We start from the raw sequence: 14,596 nt of genomic DNA on the forward strand, positions 1-14,596 counted from the left end.
CAAACACACACAGTTACCAAGACTAGTTTGTAGCTCTTAAAGAAACAAGCACACTCAGTTACCAAGACTAGTTTGTAGCTCTTGAAGAAACAAACACACACAGTTACCAAGACTAGTTTGTAGCTCTTAAAGAAACAAACACACTCAGTTACCAAGACTAGTTTGTAGCTCTTAAAGAAACAAACACGTTCAGTTACAAAGACTAGTTTGTAGCTCTTATAGAAACAAACACACCCAGTTACCAAGACTAGTTTTAGCTCTTATAGAAACAAACACACTCAGTTACCAAGACTAGATTGTAGCTTTTATAGAAACAAACACACTCAGTTACCAAGACTAGATTGTAGCTTTTGAAGAAACAAACACACTCAGTTACCAAGACTAGTTTGTAGCTCTTAAAGAAACACACACACTCAGTTACCAAGACTAGTTTGTAGCTCTTAAAGAAACAAGTACACTCAGTTACCAAGACTAGTTTGTAGCTCTTAAAGGAACAAACACACTCAGTTACCAAGACTGGTTTGTAGCTCTTAAAGAAACAAACACGCTCAGTTACCAAGACTAGTTTGTAGCTCTTATAGAAACAAACACACTCAGTTACCAAGACTAGTTTGTAGCTCTTAAAGAAACAAACACACTCAGTTACCAAGACTAGTTTGTAGCTCTTAAAGAAACAAACACTCTCAGTTACCAAGACTAGTTTGTAGCTCTTATAGAAACAAACACACTCAGTTACCAAGACTAGTTTGTAGCTTTTAAAGAAACAAACACGCTCAGTTACCAAGACTAGTTTGTAGCTCTTATAGAAACAAGCACACTCAGTTACCAAGACTAGTTTAGCTCTGAGAGAAACAAACACAATCTAGTTACCAAGACTAGTTTTAGCTCTTAAAGAAACAAACACACTCAGTTACCAAGACTAGTTTGTAGCTTTTGAAGAAACAAACACACTCAGTTACCAAGACTAGTTTGTAGCTCTTAAAGAAACAAGCACACTCAGTTACCAAGACTAGTTTGTAGCTCTTATAGAAACAAACACACTCAGTTACCAAGACTAGTTTGTCGCTTTTGAAGAAACAAAAACACCCAGTTACCAAGACTAGTTTGTAGCTCTTAAAGAAACAAGCACACTCAGTTACCAAGACTAGTTTGTAGCTCTTAAAGAAACAAACACACACAGTTACCAAGACTAGTTTGTAGCTCTTAAAGAAACAAGCATACTCAGTTACCAAGACTAGTTTGTAGCTCTTAAAGAAACAAACACACTCAGTTACCAAGACTAGTTTGTAGCTCTTAAAGAAACAAGCACACTCAGTTACCAAGACTAGTTTGTAGCTCTTATAGAAACAAACACACTCAGTTACCAAGACTAGTTTGTAGCTCTTAAAGAAACAAGCACACTCAGTTACCAAGACTAGTTTGTAGCTCTTAAAGAAAGAAACACACCCAGTTACCAAGACTAGTTTGTAGCTCTTAAAGAAACAAACACACCCAGTTACCAAGACTAGTTTGTAGCTCTTAAAGAAACACACACACTCAGTTACCAAGACTAGTTTGTAGCTCTTAAAGAAACAAACACACTCAGATACCAAGACTAGTTTGTAGCTCTTAAAGAAACACACACGCTCAGTTACCACGACTAGTTTGTAGCTCTTAAAGAAACACACACACTCAGTTACCAAACAAACACAGTTACCAACACTAGTTTGTAGCTCTTAAAGAAACAAACACACTCAGTTACCAAACACACTCAGTTACCAAGACTAGATTGTAGCTCTTAAAGAAACAAGCACACTCAGTTACCAAACACACTTAGTTAGCAACATTACTTTGTAGCTCTTAAAGAAACACACACACTCAGTTACCAAGACTAGTTTGTAGCTCTTAAAGAAACAAACACACTCAGTTACCAAGACTAGTTTGTAGCTCTTAAAAAACACACACACCCAGTTACCAAGACTAGTTTGTAGCTCTTAAAGAAACAAACACACTCAGTTACTTCAAGACTAGTTTGTAGCTCTTAAAGAAAACAAGCACACTAGTTACCAAACACACTTAGTTAGCCAAGACTAGTTTGTAGCTCTTAAAGAAACAAACACACACTCAGTTACTAAGACTATTTGTAGCTCTTAAAGAAACATACTACACTCTCAGTTACTAAGACTAGTTTAGTTTCTAAAGAAACAAACACACCTTGAAGGACAAGACTAGTTTGTAGCTCTTAAAGAAACACACACACCAGTTACCAAGACTAGTTTGTAGCTCTAAAGAAACAAACACACCCAGTTACCAAGACTATTTGTAGTTTTAAAGAAACACACACACTAGCGTTACCAAGATTAGTTTGAGGTTTTGAAGAAACAAACACAATACAGTTACCAAGACTAGTTTGTAGCTCTTAAAGAAACAAACACACTCAGTTACCAAGACTAGTTTGTAGCTCTTAAAGAAACAAACACACTCAGTTACCAAGACTAGTTTGTAGCTTTTATAGAAACAAACACACTCAGTTACCAAGACTAGATTGTAGCTTTTGAAGAAACAAACACACTCAGTTACCAAGAATAGTTTGTAGCTCTTAAAGAAACAAACACACTCAATTACCAACACTAGTTTGTAGCTCTTAAAGAAACAAACACACTCAGTTACCAAGACTAGTTTGTAGCTCTTAAAGAAACACACTCACTCAGTTACCAAGACTAGTTTGTAGCTCTTAAAGAAACAAGCACACTCAGTTACCAAGACTAGTTTGTAGCTCTTAAAGAAACACACACACTCAGTTACCAAGACTAGTTTGTAGCTCTTAAAGAAACAAGTACACTCAGTTACCAAGACTAGTTTGTAGCTCTTAAAGGAACAAACACACTCAGTTACCAAGACTAGTTTGTAGCTCTTAAAGAAACAAACACGCTCAGTTACCAAGACTAGTTTGTAGCTCTTATAGAAACAAACACACTCAGTTACCAAGACTAGTTTGTAGCTCTTAAAGAAACAAACACACTCAGTTACCAAGACTAGTTTGTAGCTCTTAAAGAAACAACACTCTCAGTTACCAAGACTAGTTTGTAGCTCTTATAGAAACAAACACACTCAGTTACCAAGACTAGTTTGTAGCTCTTAAAGAAACAAACACGCTCAGTTACCAAGACTAGTTTGTAGCTCTTATAGAAACAAGCACACTCAGTTACCAAGACTAGTTTGTAGCTTTTAAAGAAACAAACACACTCAGTTACCAAGACTAGTTTGTAGCTCTTAAAGAAACAAACACACTCAGTTACCAAGACTAGTTTGTAGCTCTTAAAGAAACAAACACACTCAGTTACCAAGACTAGTTTGTAGCTCTTAAAGAAACAAACACTCTCAGTTACCAAGACTAGTTTGTAGCTCTTATAGAAACAAACACACTCAGTTACCAAGACTAGTTTGTAGCTCTTAAAGAAACAAACACACTCAGTTACCAAGACTAGTTTGTAGCTCTTAAAGAAACAAACACGTTCAGTTACCAAGACTAGTTTGTAGCTCTTATAGAAACAAACACACCCAGTTACCAAGACTAGTTTTAGCTCTTATAGAAACAAACACACTCAGTTACTAAGACTAGTTTGTAGCTTTTGAAGAAACAAACACACTCAGTTACCAAGACTAGTTTGTAGCTCTTAAAGAAACAAGCACACTCAGTTACCAAGACTAGTTTGTAGCTCTTATAGAAACAAACACACTCAGTTACCAAGACTAGTTTGTCGCTTTTGAAGAAACAAAAACACCCAGTTACCAAGACTAGTTTGTAGCTCTTAAAGAAACAAGCACACTCAGTTACCAAGACTAGTTTGTGCCTTTAAAGAAACAAACACACACAAAGTTACTAAAGACTAGTTTGTAGCTCTAAAGAAACAAGCATACCTGCGTTACCAAGACTAGTTTGTAGCTCTAAAGGAACAAACACACCTGTTACCAAGACTAGCCTTGCAGCTCTTAAAGAAACAAGACACTTCAGTTACCAAGACTAGTTTGTAGCTCTTAAAGAAACAAGCACACTCAGTTACCAAGACTAGTTTGTAGCTCTTATAGAAACAAACACACTCAGTTACCAAGACTAGTTTGTAGCTCTTAAAGAAACAAGCACACTCAGTTACCAAGACTAGTTTGTAGCTCTTAAAGAAACAAACACACCCAGATACCAAGACTAGTTTAGTTTGTAGCTCTTAAAGAAACACACACACTCAGTTAGTTTCTCAAACACACTAGACTAGTTTGTAGCTCTTAAAGAAACACACACACTCAGTTACCAAACAAACACAGTTACCAACACTAGTTTGTAGCTCTTAAAGAAACAAACACACTCAGTTACCAAACACACTCAGTTACCAAGACTAGATTGTAGCTCTTAAAGAAACAAGCACACTCAGTTACCAAACACACTTAGTTAGCAACATTACTTTGTAGCTCTTAAAGAAACACACAAACTCAGTTACCAAGACTAGTTTGTAGCTCTTAAAGAAACAAACACACTCAGTTACCAAGACTAGTTTGTAGCTCTTAAAGAAACACACACACCCAGTTACCAAGACTAGTTTGTAGCTCTTAAAGAAACAAACACACTCAGTTACCAAGACTAGTTTGTAGCTCTTAAAGAAACAAGCACACTCAGTTACCAAACACACTTAGTTACCAAGACTAGTTTGTAGCTCTTAAAGAAACAAACACACTCAGTTACCAAGACTAGTTTGTAGCTCTTAAAGAAACACACACACTCAGTTACCAAGACTAGTTTGTAGCTCTTAAAGAATCAAACACACTCAGTTACCAAGACTAGTTTGTAGCTCTTAAAGAAACACACACACTCAGTTACCAAGAGTAGTTTGTAGCTCTTAAAGAAACAAACACACTCAGTTACCAAGACTAGTTTGTAGCTCTTAAAGAAACACACACACTCAGTTACCAAGACTAGTTTGAGGCTTTTGAAGAAACAAACACACACAGTTACCAAGACTAGTTTGTAGCTCTTAAAAAAACACACACGCTCAGTTACCAAGACTAGTTTGTAGCTCTTAAAGAAACAAACACACTCAGTTACCAAGACTAGTTTGTAGCTTTTATAGAAACAAACACACTCAGTTACCAAGACTAGATTGTAGCTTTTGAAGAAACAAACACACTCAGTTACCAAGACTAGTTTGTAGCTCTTAAAGAAACAAACACACTCAATTACCAACACTAGTTTGTAGCTCTTAAAGAAACAAACACACTCAGTTACCAAGACTAGTTTGTAGCTCTTAAAGAAACACACTCACTCAGTTACCAAGACTAGTTTGTAGCTCTTAAAGAAACAAGCACACTCAGTTACCAAGACTAGTTTGTAGCTCTTAAAGAAACACACACACTCAGTTACCAAGACTAGTTTGTAGCTCTTAAAGAAACAAGTACACTCAGTTACCAAGACTAGTTTGTAGCTCTTAAAGGAACAAACACACTCAGTTACCAAGACTGGTTTGTAGCTCTTAAAGAAACAAACACGCTCAGTTACCAAGACTAGTTTGTAGCTCTTATAGAAACAAACACACTCAGTTACCAAGACTAGTTTGTAGCTCTTAAAGAAACAAACACACTCAGTTACCAAGACTAGTTTGTAGCTCTTAAAGAAACAAACACTCTACCAAAGACTAGTTTGTAGCTCTTATAGAAACAAACACACTCAGTTACCAAGACTAGTTTGTAGCTCTTAAAGAAACAAACACACTCAGTTACCAAGACTAGTTTGTAGCTCTTAAAGAAACAACACACTCAGTTACCAAGACTAGTTTGTAGCTCTTAAAGAAACAAACACACTCAGTTACCAAGACTAGTTTGTACTCTTAAAGAAACAAACACACTCAGTTACCAAGACTAGTTTGTAGCTCTTAAAGAAACAAACACGCTCAGTTACCAAGACTAGTTTGTAGCTCTTAAAGAACAAGCACACTCAGTTACCAAGACTAGTTTGTAGCTCTTATAGAAACAAACACACTCAGTTACCAAGACTAGTTTGTAGCTCTTAAAGAAACAAACACACTCAGTTACCAAGACTAGTTTGTAGCTCTTAAAGAAACAAACACACTCAGTTACCAAGACTAGTTTGTAGCTCTTAAAGAAACAAACACACTCAGAGCTCTTATAGAAACAAACACACTCAGTTACCAAGACTAGTTTGTAGCTTTTGAAGAAACAAACACACTCAGTTACCAAGACTAGTTTGTAGCTCTTAAAGAAACAAGCACACTCAGTTACCAAGACTAGTTTGTAGCTCTTATAGAAACAAACACACTCAGTTACCAAGACTAGTTTGTCGCTTTTGAAGAAACAAAAACACCCAGTTACCAAGACTAGTTTGTAGCTCTTAAAGAAACAAGCACACTCAGTTACCAAGACTAGTTTGTAGCTCTTAAAAAGAAACAAACACACACAGTTACCAAGACTAGTTTGTAGCTCTTAAAGAAACAAGCATACTCAGTTACCAAGACTAGTTTGTAGCTCTTAAAGGAACAAACACACTCAGTTACCAAGACTAGTTTGTAGCTCTTAAAGAAACAAGCACACTCAGTTACCAAGACTAGTTTGTAGCTCTTAAAGAAACAAGCACACTCAGTTACCAAGACTAGTTTGTAGCTCTTATAGAAACAAACACACTCAGTTACCAAGACTAGTTTGTAGCTCTTATAGAAACAAACACACTCAGTTACCAAGACTAGTTTGTAGCTCTTAAAGAAACAAGCACACTCAGTTACCAAGACTAGTTTGTAGCTCTTAAAGAAACAAACACACCCAGTTAGACTAGTTTGTAGCTCTTATAGAAACAAACACACTCAGTTACCAAGACTAGTTTGTAGCTTTTGAAGAAACACACACACTCAGTTACCAAGACTAGTTTGTAGCTCTTAAAGACACAAGCACACTCAGTTACCAAGACTAGTTTGTAGCTCTTATAGAAACAAACACACTCAGTTACCAAGACTAGTTTGTAGCTTTTGAAGAAACAAACACACTCAGTTACCAAGACTAGTTTGTAGCTTTTGAAGAAACAAACACACTCAGTTACCAAGACTAGTTTGTAGCTCTGAAAGAAACAAGCACACTCAGTTACCAAGACTAGTTTGTAGCTCTTATAGAAACAAACACACTCAGTTACCAAGACTAGTTTGTAGCTTTTGAAGAAACAAACACACTCAGTTACCAAGACTAGTTTGTAGCTCTTAAAGAAACAAGCACACTCAGTTACCAAGACTAGTTTGTAGCTCTTAAAGAAACAAACACGCTCATTTACCAAGACTAGTTTGTAGCTCTTAAAGAAACAAACACACTTAGTTCCCAAGACTAGTTTGTAGCTCTTAAAGAAACAAACACTCTCAGTTACCAAGACTAGTTTGTAGCTCTTCATGTTGATAGTTTATTTCGTGGCTGATAATGTTGTTTTGTTATTGGTAGATAGACAATAGAATGAGTTATGTTGAATATTCATGTTAAGGTGTTGTGTGGAGATTGGTTATCACACACACACACACGTAAACAATATCCTCACTAGATGTAACCTCCCACACGTGCAACATCTGTGAACGGCCCTACCGGTCCCATATTGGTCTCTTTAGTTACCTCTGAACTAACCAACCTAGGTCACATCCTTAATAACTCATACCATTGTATCTTAGATGGATGATCGTCATACTCTATTCCGAGTGACAGCAAAATGCAAGATGCTTCTACGCCAGATTCGTGGAGGTGATATCCGAACAGAAGCAGCAGCCCAGAAGTTATCTTACAGCCTGGATGAGATGTCGACTGTCCTTCTCTCTCCTTCGGTCGGCTTTGCTTTGCCTCAGGGGAACGAGAGCATCGGCCACAAAGCCGACAACAGTTGCAGATATTGACTATGAGCCTACAGTCACTGAATGCCGTATAGACTGCGGCTCAACTAACTCAACACAGCTAGGATAGCTACTTTTGTATTAGGATATTTAATATCAAAGTAATAAAATGGTGGCGAAGGTATGGCTATTGGGGGAGGCTGGAGGCCATTGTTAAAAAAAAAAAAGTAGTACTAGTAGTAGTGTGTGTGTGTGTGTGAATTATGGTCTTAGCGGCTCTCTCTCCCTTTCCTTCAATACAGCATCTGACATGATCCTAATTATAACATTAATCAACCTCAATAATTACGAGAATTAATATATATAACCCATCAAGTTTAGACACATCAATAATCTCAACTGACTCATCTGACATTCTTACAATCCACAGGTATAATTCTGCAATACTGAAATCATATCCCAAAGTTAAAAAAGATATATATATTGCAAATATGTCAACAAATTTAAAATGTCATTCGTAAAAACTTTTCTTATTTTCTGGCAGGAGAACGTTTTATGTCTGGGACCTATAGCTATCAGATCTCTCCTTCTCCCACAAATTGAAATTCTTCAACAATTTTAAGATTTTCTTCTATTCTGTCCACTAAAATTTCTATTTATATGTCTTCTGGGGCCACTAGACATTTTCCTCTGGCCTTTAAATTTGATTTTTTTTTTCATATGAATGTATTGACAATATTTGCAAAATTCTAAAAAAATGGTTCAGATATTATATGAGGCTTAGGGGTTGTTATGACGGTGACATACATACATACATACATACATATACATTATACATAATATTAACGGTTGCCCCTCGTGTAACGAGGATGGCCGGCCCAAGGGCCACCTAGGAGTGAATTTGTTTAAGGTGTAGAAGTTGTCGCTAACATAACACCCACACCCTGAGTTAACGAGCTGCATGACCCAGTGTTTAAAGTGTAGGAGTTGTCGCAAACACAACAACCACACCCTAAGTTAACGAGCTGCATGATCCAGTGTCAAGGAATAGCCCGAGAAGACCAGACAACTCGTCAACTGCACTGGCTAACCATTACCCCGGAACACGATCCGCAAATCGATTAACATCCAGGTCCCCATTTACTGCTGGGTAGACAGAGGCAAATGGCATAAAGAAACTTACATACAAACATACATACATACATACATACATACATACATACATACATACATACATACTGTACGTACATACATACATACATACTGTACATACATACATACATACATACATACATACATAACATTATATACATACATACAGGTCGAACGACCTACACGGGGCCTGGGGGGCGAAAAATTAAAAATAGAAAGAAATTTAAAATAGAAAAGGAAAAGGTTATATTAATCTACACCGCGAAGATGCCGGAAAACCAGCTTTTTAAAGTGAGACAGATTTAAGAGTATGGAAACACAGAGCATTCCACAGTTTGGCTATGTGAGGAAAGAAGGATGTACTATAACGGGTTATTCTAGTGTGACCGACATCCACAGAGAAACGGTGGGCACCGCGGGCAAGACGAGTGTTACGAGCCCACACGGCCTTGCCGGCGGTTCACAGGATTCCAAATCCACCGAATATTGACGGTTAAAGTACCTGTAAGAGAGAGAGAGAGTGAAGCAATATTGTGGCTAAGAGAAAGCGAAGATAGTTTGTCAACTAAAGGAGGAGAGTTAATAAGACGAAATGCCTTTTATTCCACCCTATCTATCAGTTGGACAGAAGAAGAGCCACCCCAGATATGAGAGCAGTACTCCAAGTTTGGACGAATAAAGCAACTGCTCAGGAGTGAAGTACCTACGGCATCTTTACAGCATTCTTACAGGTTCCACACGTTGTAGGTGTCACAAGCTACAGGTGCCACAAGCCATAGGTGCCATAAGCTTTAGGTGCCACAAGACATAGGTGCCACAAACCATAGGTGTCACAAACCATAGGTGTCATAAACCACAGATGTCACAAACCATAGCTGCCACGAGCCATAGGTGCCACAAGCTATAGATGCATTAAGTGCTACAAACCAAAGGTGCCACAAGCTATAGGTGCCACAAACCATAAGTGCCACAAGCTACAGGTACCACAAGCAATTTGTGACATAACCTATAGGTGCCACAAGCCATAGATGCTACAAGCTATAGGTGCCACAAACCATAGGTGCCATAAACCATTGGTGCCACAAGGTACAGGTGCCACAAGCCATATATGACAATCCATAGGTGCCACAAGCAATAAGTGCCACAAGCCATATATGACAATCCATAGGTGCCACAAGCTATAGATGCGACAAGCTATAGGTGCCACAAGCTATAAGTGCCACAACCTATAGGTGCCACAAACCATAAGTGCCACAAGCTACAGGTACCACAAGCCATTTGTGACATAACCTATAGGTGCCACAAGCCATAGATGCTACAAGCTATAGGTGCCACAAACCATAGGTGCCATAAACCATTGGTGCCACAAGGTACAGGTGCCACAAGCCATATATGACAATCCATAGGTGCCACAAGCAATAAGTGCCACAAGCCATATATGACAATACACCGTTGCAAGCCATAGATGCTACAAGCTATAGGTGCCACAAACCTGGGTGCATAGCCATTAGGTACCTGGTACAGAATTATACAAACCACTATATGACAATCACTTGGTGCCACAAGCAATGGTACACAAACATATATATGACAATCCATAGGTGCCTACAAGCTATAGATGCGACCTTAAGCTATAGGTGCCACAAGCTATAAGTGCCACAAGCTATGGGTGCCACAAGCTATAAGTGCCACAAGCTATAGGTGCCACAAGCCATAGATGCTACAAGCTATAGGTGCCACCAGCTATAAGTGCCACAAGCTATAGATGCCACAAGCTATTAGTGCCACAAACCATAGGTGTCATAACCCATAGGTGCCACAAGTTATAAGTGCCACAAGCCATATATGACAATCTATAGGTGCCACAAGCTATAGATGCGACAAGCTATAGGTGCCACAAGTTATAGGTGCCACAAGTTATAAGTGCCACAAGCCATATATGACAATCTATAGGTGCCACAAACCATAGGTGTCATAAACCATAGGTGCCACAAGTTATAGATGCCACAAGTAATAGGTGCCACAAGTAATAGGTGCCACAAGCAATAGGTGCCACAAGCTATAGAGGCCACAAGCAATAGGTTCCACAAGCTATAGGTGCCATAAACCATAGGTGTCAGTATAGAATGATGGAAATTACCCAGTAATAGTTCATACATCCCTACGTTTCTCTACGAGGACACACACACACACAGTACTACTACTACTTTGCTGTCACTCGGAATCGAGTATGATGATCACCCAGCTATGAGATGATGATATGAGTTATTAGGGATGTCACCTAGTTTAGTGAGTTTTGAGGTGACTAAAGAGGCCGATACGGAACCCGCAGCGTCGTCCACATTCGTTGCACATGTGGAGGGCTCCATCTACTGTGGGAGGGGCGGTGGCAGCGTCTTTCCGACGTTGGCGCTTGTCTGCCTCGTTTTGTAGTCGGGCTAGCTCGAAAGTATTGACACCCTCTCGTGTGGTGCTCCTCCAAGCGTTGCGATGTGGAGTAATCGACTCCCAGGTGATGGGGTCGATTTGGCACCTTTTCAGGTTTGTCTTAAGACTATTCTTATACCTCTTCAATTGCCCGCCAGCGTTACGTTTACTATTCGTTAGGTGACTGTAAAAGAGCTGCTTTGGCAGTCTACTGTCGTCCATGCGGGTAACATGGCCAGTCCAACGTAGTTGTTCATGGATAATGGTAGCCTCGACGCTCCTACAGTTGGTGTCAGCAAGAATACTGGCGTTTGTTTTCATGTCTTCCCAGCGAAATCGGAGGATCGAAAGTAGACTACGTTTGTGAAAATTTTCAAGTGCCTTGAGGTGCCTACTGTATGTGACCCATGTCTCGCTGACATATAGTAGGGTGGGCAGGAACCACTGCTCGATATACGTGTAGCTTTGTGGATAATTTCAGCTCCCTACAACTGAAGACACGATTTCGGAGTCCGCTATAGGTTTGGAGATGCACATCTGATCCGATGCTGAATCTCTTCATCGATGTCTGAGGTGGTGGACAAGTGGGAGCCGAGATACCGAAAGTGGGCAACATTAAAGAGGGTAGTACCGTTAATCTGGATGGATGGCGGAGGTGTGTCTGAACCAGGGGCAGGCTGAGAGAGAATCTGAGTCTTACGTACATTCACTGCAAGGCCGAAGTGTGCATTCGCGTCTGCGTAGTTGCTCAGGATCTCCTCTAGGTTGTGTTCAGTGTGAGCAACAAGGGTGAGGACATCTGCATTCTGAAGTTCAGTAATGGAAGCTGCCGACATCTTTGTTCCTGCCTGGAGTCGTCTTATGTTAAAAAGACCCCCCTTCACCTGGTACTCGATGTTCATCCCGCTGCCTAAATTGGCACTGGCACGAGTAAGGAAGGCAGCCAAGAAGGTGGAAAAGAGAGTTGGTGCCAGTATACACCCCTGTTTAACCCCTGTTTGGATGGGGAAGTACTCTGACTGGGTGCCGTTGTACAGGACACTGCCGTTCATGCCATCGTGGAGTTGCCTCATAATGGCGATGAATTTTGGTGTGCAGCCAAAATGGCTGAGGGTCCACCAGAGGGCTTCCCTGTTGACCGAGTCGAAGGCCTTGGTTAGGTCGATGAAAGCAATGTACAGGTCACGACTCTGTTCTCTGCACTTTTCCTGTATCTGGCGGGCAGCAAAGATCATGTCAGTGGTGCCACGTGATGGTCAAAAACCACATTGAGATTCTGGAAGGAGGTTTTCCGCCTCAGGAAGAAGTCTGTTTAGGAGGACTCGGGCGATAATCTTGCCAGCCACGGAGTGCAGCGAGATCCCACTGTAGTTGCCACAGTCTGACCGGTCTCCCTTGTTCTTATAAATATTGACAATGGAGGCGTCTTTAAGAGCTTGGGGGATTTCCTCCTTTTCCCATGTATTCTCCAGGAGAGAGTGGAGACGGCTGGTAAGCAGATGTACTCCTGCTTTATACACCTCGGCTGGGATTTCATCAGGCCCTGAGGCTTTTTTATTTTTCATCCGTTTGATGGCAGTAACTACCTCATCCAGGGATGAAGGATAGCTGAGGTGGGTCAGCTCTGGATTCTGAGGGACCTACTAGGTAGTCAGGAGATCCACATCAGTGTTTCGGTTGAACAATGAATGGTAGTGCTCTTTCCAGCGCTGAAGGGGGCCTCCGTCGTCTTTAATTAGGAGGTTACTCTCAGATGAGCGGAGGGGGCTGTGCCACGAGTGACTGGCCCATAAAATGTCTTAGTGAAAATTAAAAATTAGCGCATCTTGTGCTGATCTGCAAGATTTTGTGCTTCACATGCTTTACTTTTAAGCCAGTCATACTTTAGACACGCACACATTACAATAGCTTCGCTCCATCCTGTCATAGGGCGATGGTAATGAATTTTAACATTATCGCTTTTTTATCAATAACGTCACTCCATTTACACAACACCGCCATAGTGTATAAAAGAGTGTGTTGCGAGAAGGACGTAACCGCCGTGGCCTCACAACGGGGCCCGGGCAAAAGCCCCCTAGGACAAAAGCCCCCTAGGACAAAAGCCCCCTAGGACAAAAGCCCCTTTGGACAAAAGCCCCTAGGACAAAAGCCCCAAGGACAAAAGCCCCAAGGACAAAAGCCCCTCAGTAAAAGTGAAAAATAGGACAGAAGCCCCTGTGTTTATGTTAAAGGGAGGATCATTAGAAATATTAAAAATATATAGACTTAAATATGAAATTATTACAATTTAAATAATTAGAATATTATAACTTTCAATTTTGATATAGAACATTATTAAATAAGTAGAAAAGATAAAAGACGACATATTTTACCTTCATGTTCATTCTGTATTTACTGAGGTGACCCTAGGGCCCAGTGAGGTCACTGAATGTCAGGGAAGTAATTACCCCAGTAGACACAACATACGTCATTGCAGATTTAATAAACATTTCTTGTATACTTCTTTATAACTATAACAGAATTCCCGAAGGTTAGGTTAGGTTAGGTTAGAGAAGTGTTCATAAACTGTAAAAAAATTAAATTATTATTTTAAAAATTCTTATTATTTGTCCTGTGGGGCTTTTGTCCTAGTGGGCTTTTGTCCTAGTGGGCTTTTGTCCTAGTGGGCTTTTGTCCTAGTGGGCTTTTGTCCTACACTCCCTCACAACATAACACACTACTTGAGAACACATATGTTACGGTAACAAGGCGTGTACAATAATGACCAACATCAAGTTAACTAGTCCGTTCCTCCCTAAAAAAAATTATTAAAATAGTATGTTGTGATAATAGACTTTCCATTCACTCCATTAACTTTGTCCACCTGGGTATTAAAATAAAAAATTTAGGCTTCACCCCCATAAAAAATTGTGGCTCACCAGATGGCAACATAGATGAGTTGGCAGAAGTAGCGGTGACCTGCAACATGCAGGTCAGTGCCCAGATGGGAATTAATGCAACGCCGTTGATGGCGAAATACAAAAGAATTGCAAAGTGGGGAATCTGTTGCACTCTGCTGATTGCAACACTTTGGCGAGTTGCTGGAAGAGAATTTAGTAGTCCTTTTCCAGTTGCATTATTCTGGGGAGCAGCTCTGCGTTAAACTGTGTGGCAACCACTTGATGGCAACACACAAGTGAGGT

This window comes from Homarus americanus, unplaced genomic scaffold, assembly GCF_018991925.1.
Source record: "Homarus americanus isolate GMGI-L3 unplaced genomic scaffold, GMGI_Hamer_2.0 scaffold31037, whole genome shotgun sequence".
Lineage (NCBI taxonomy): Eukaryota > Metazoa > Arthropoda > Malacostraca > Decapoda > Nephropidae > Homarus > Homarus americanus.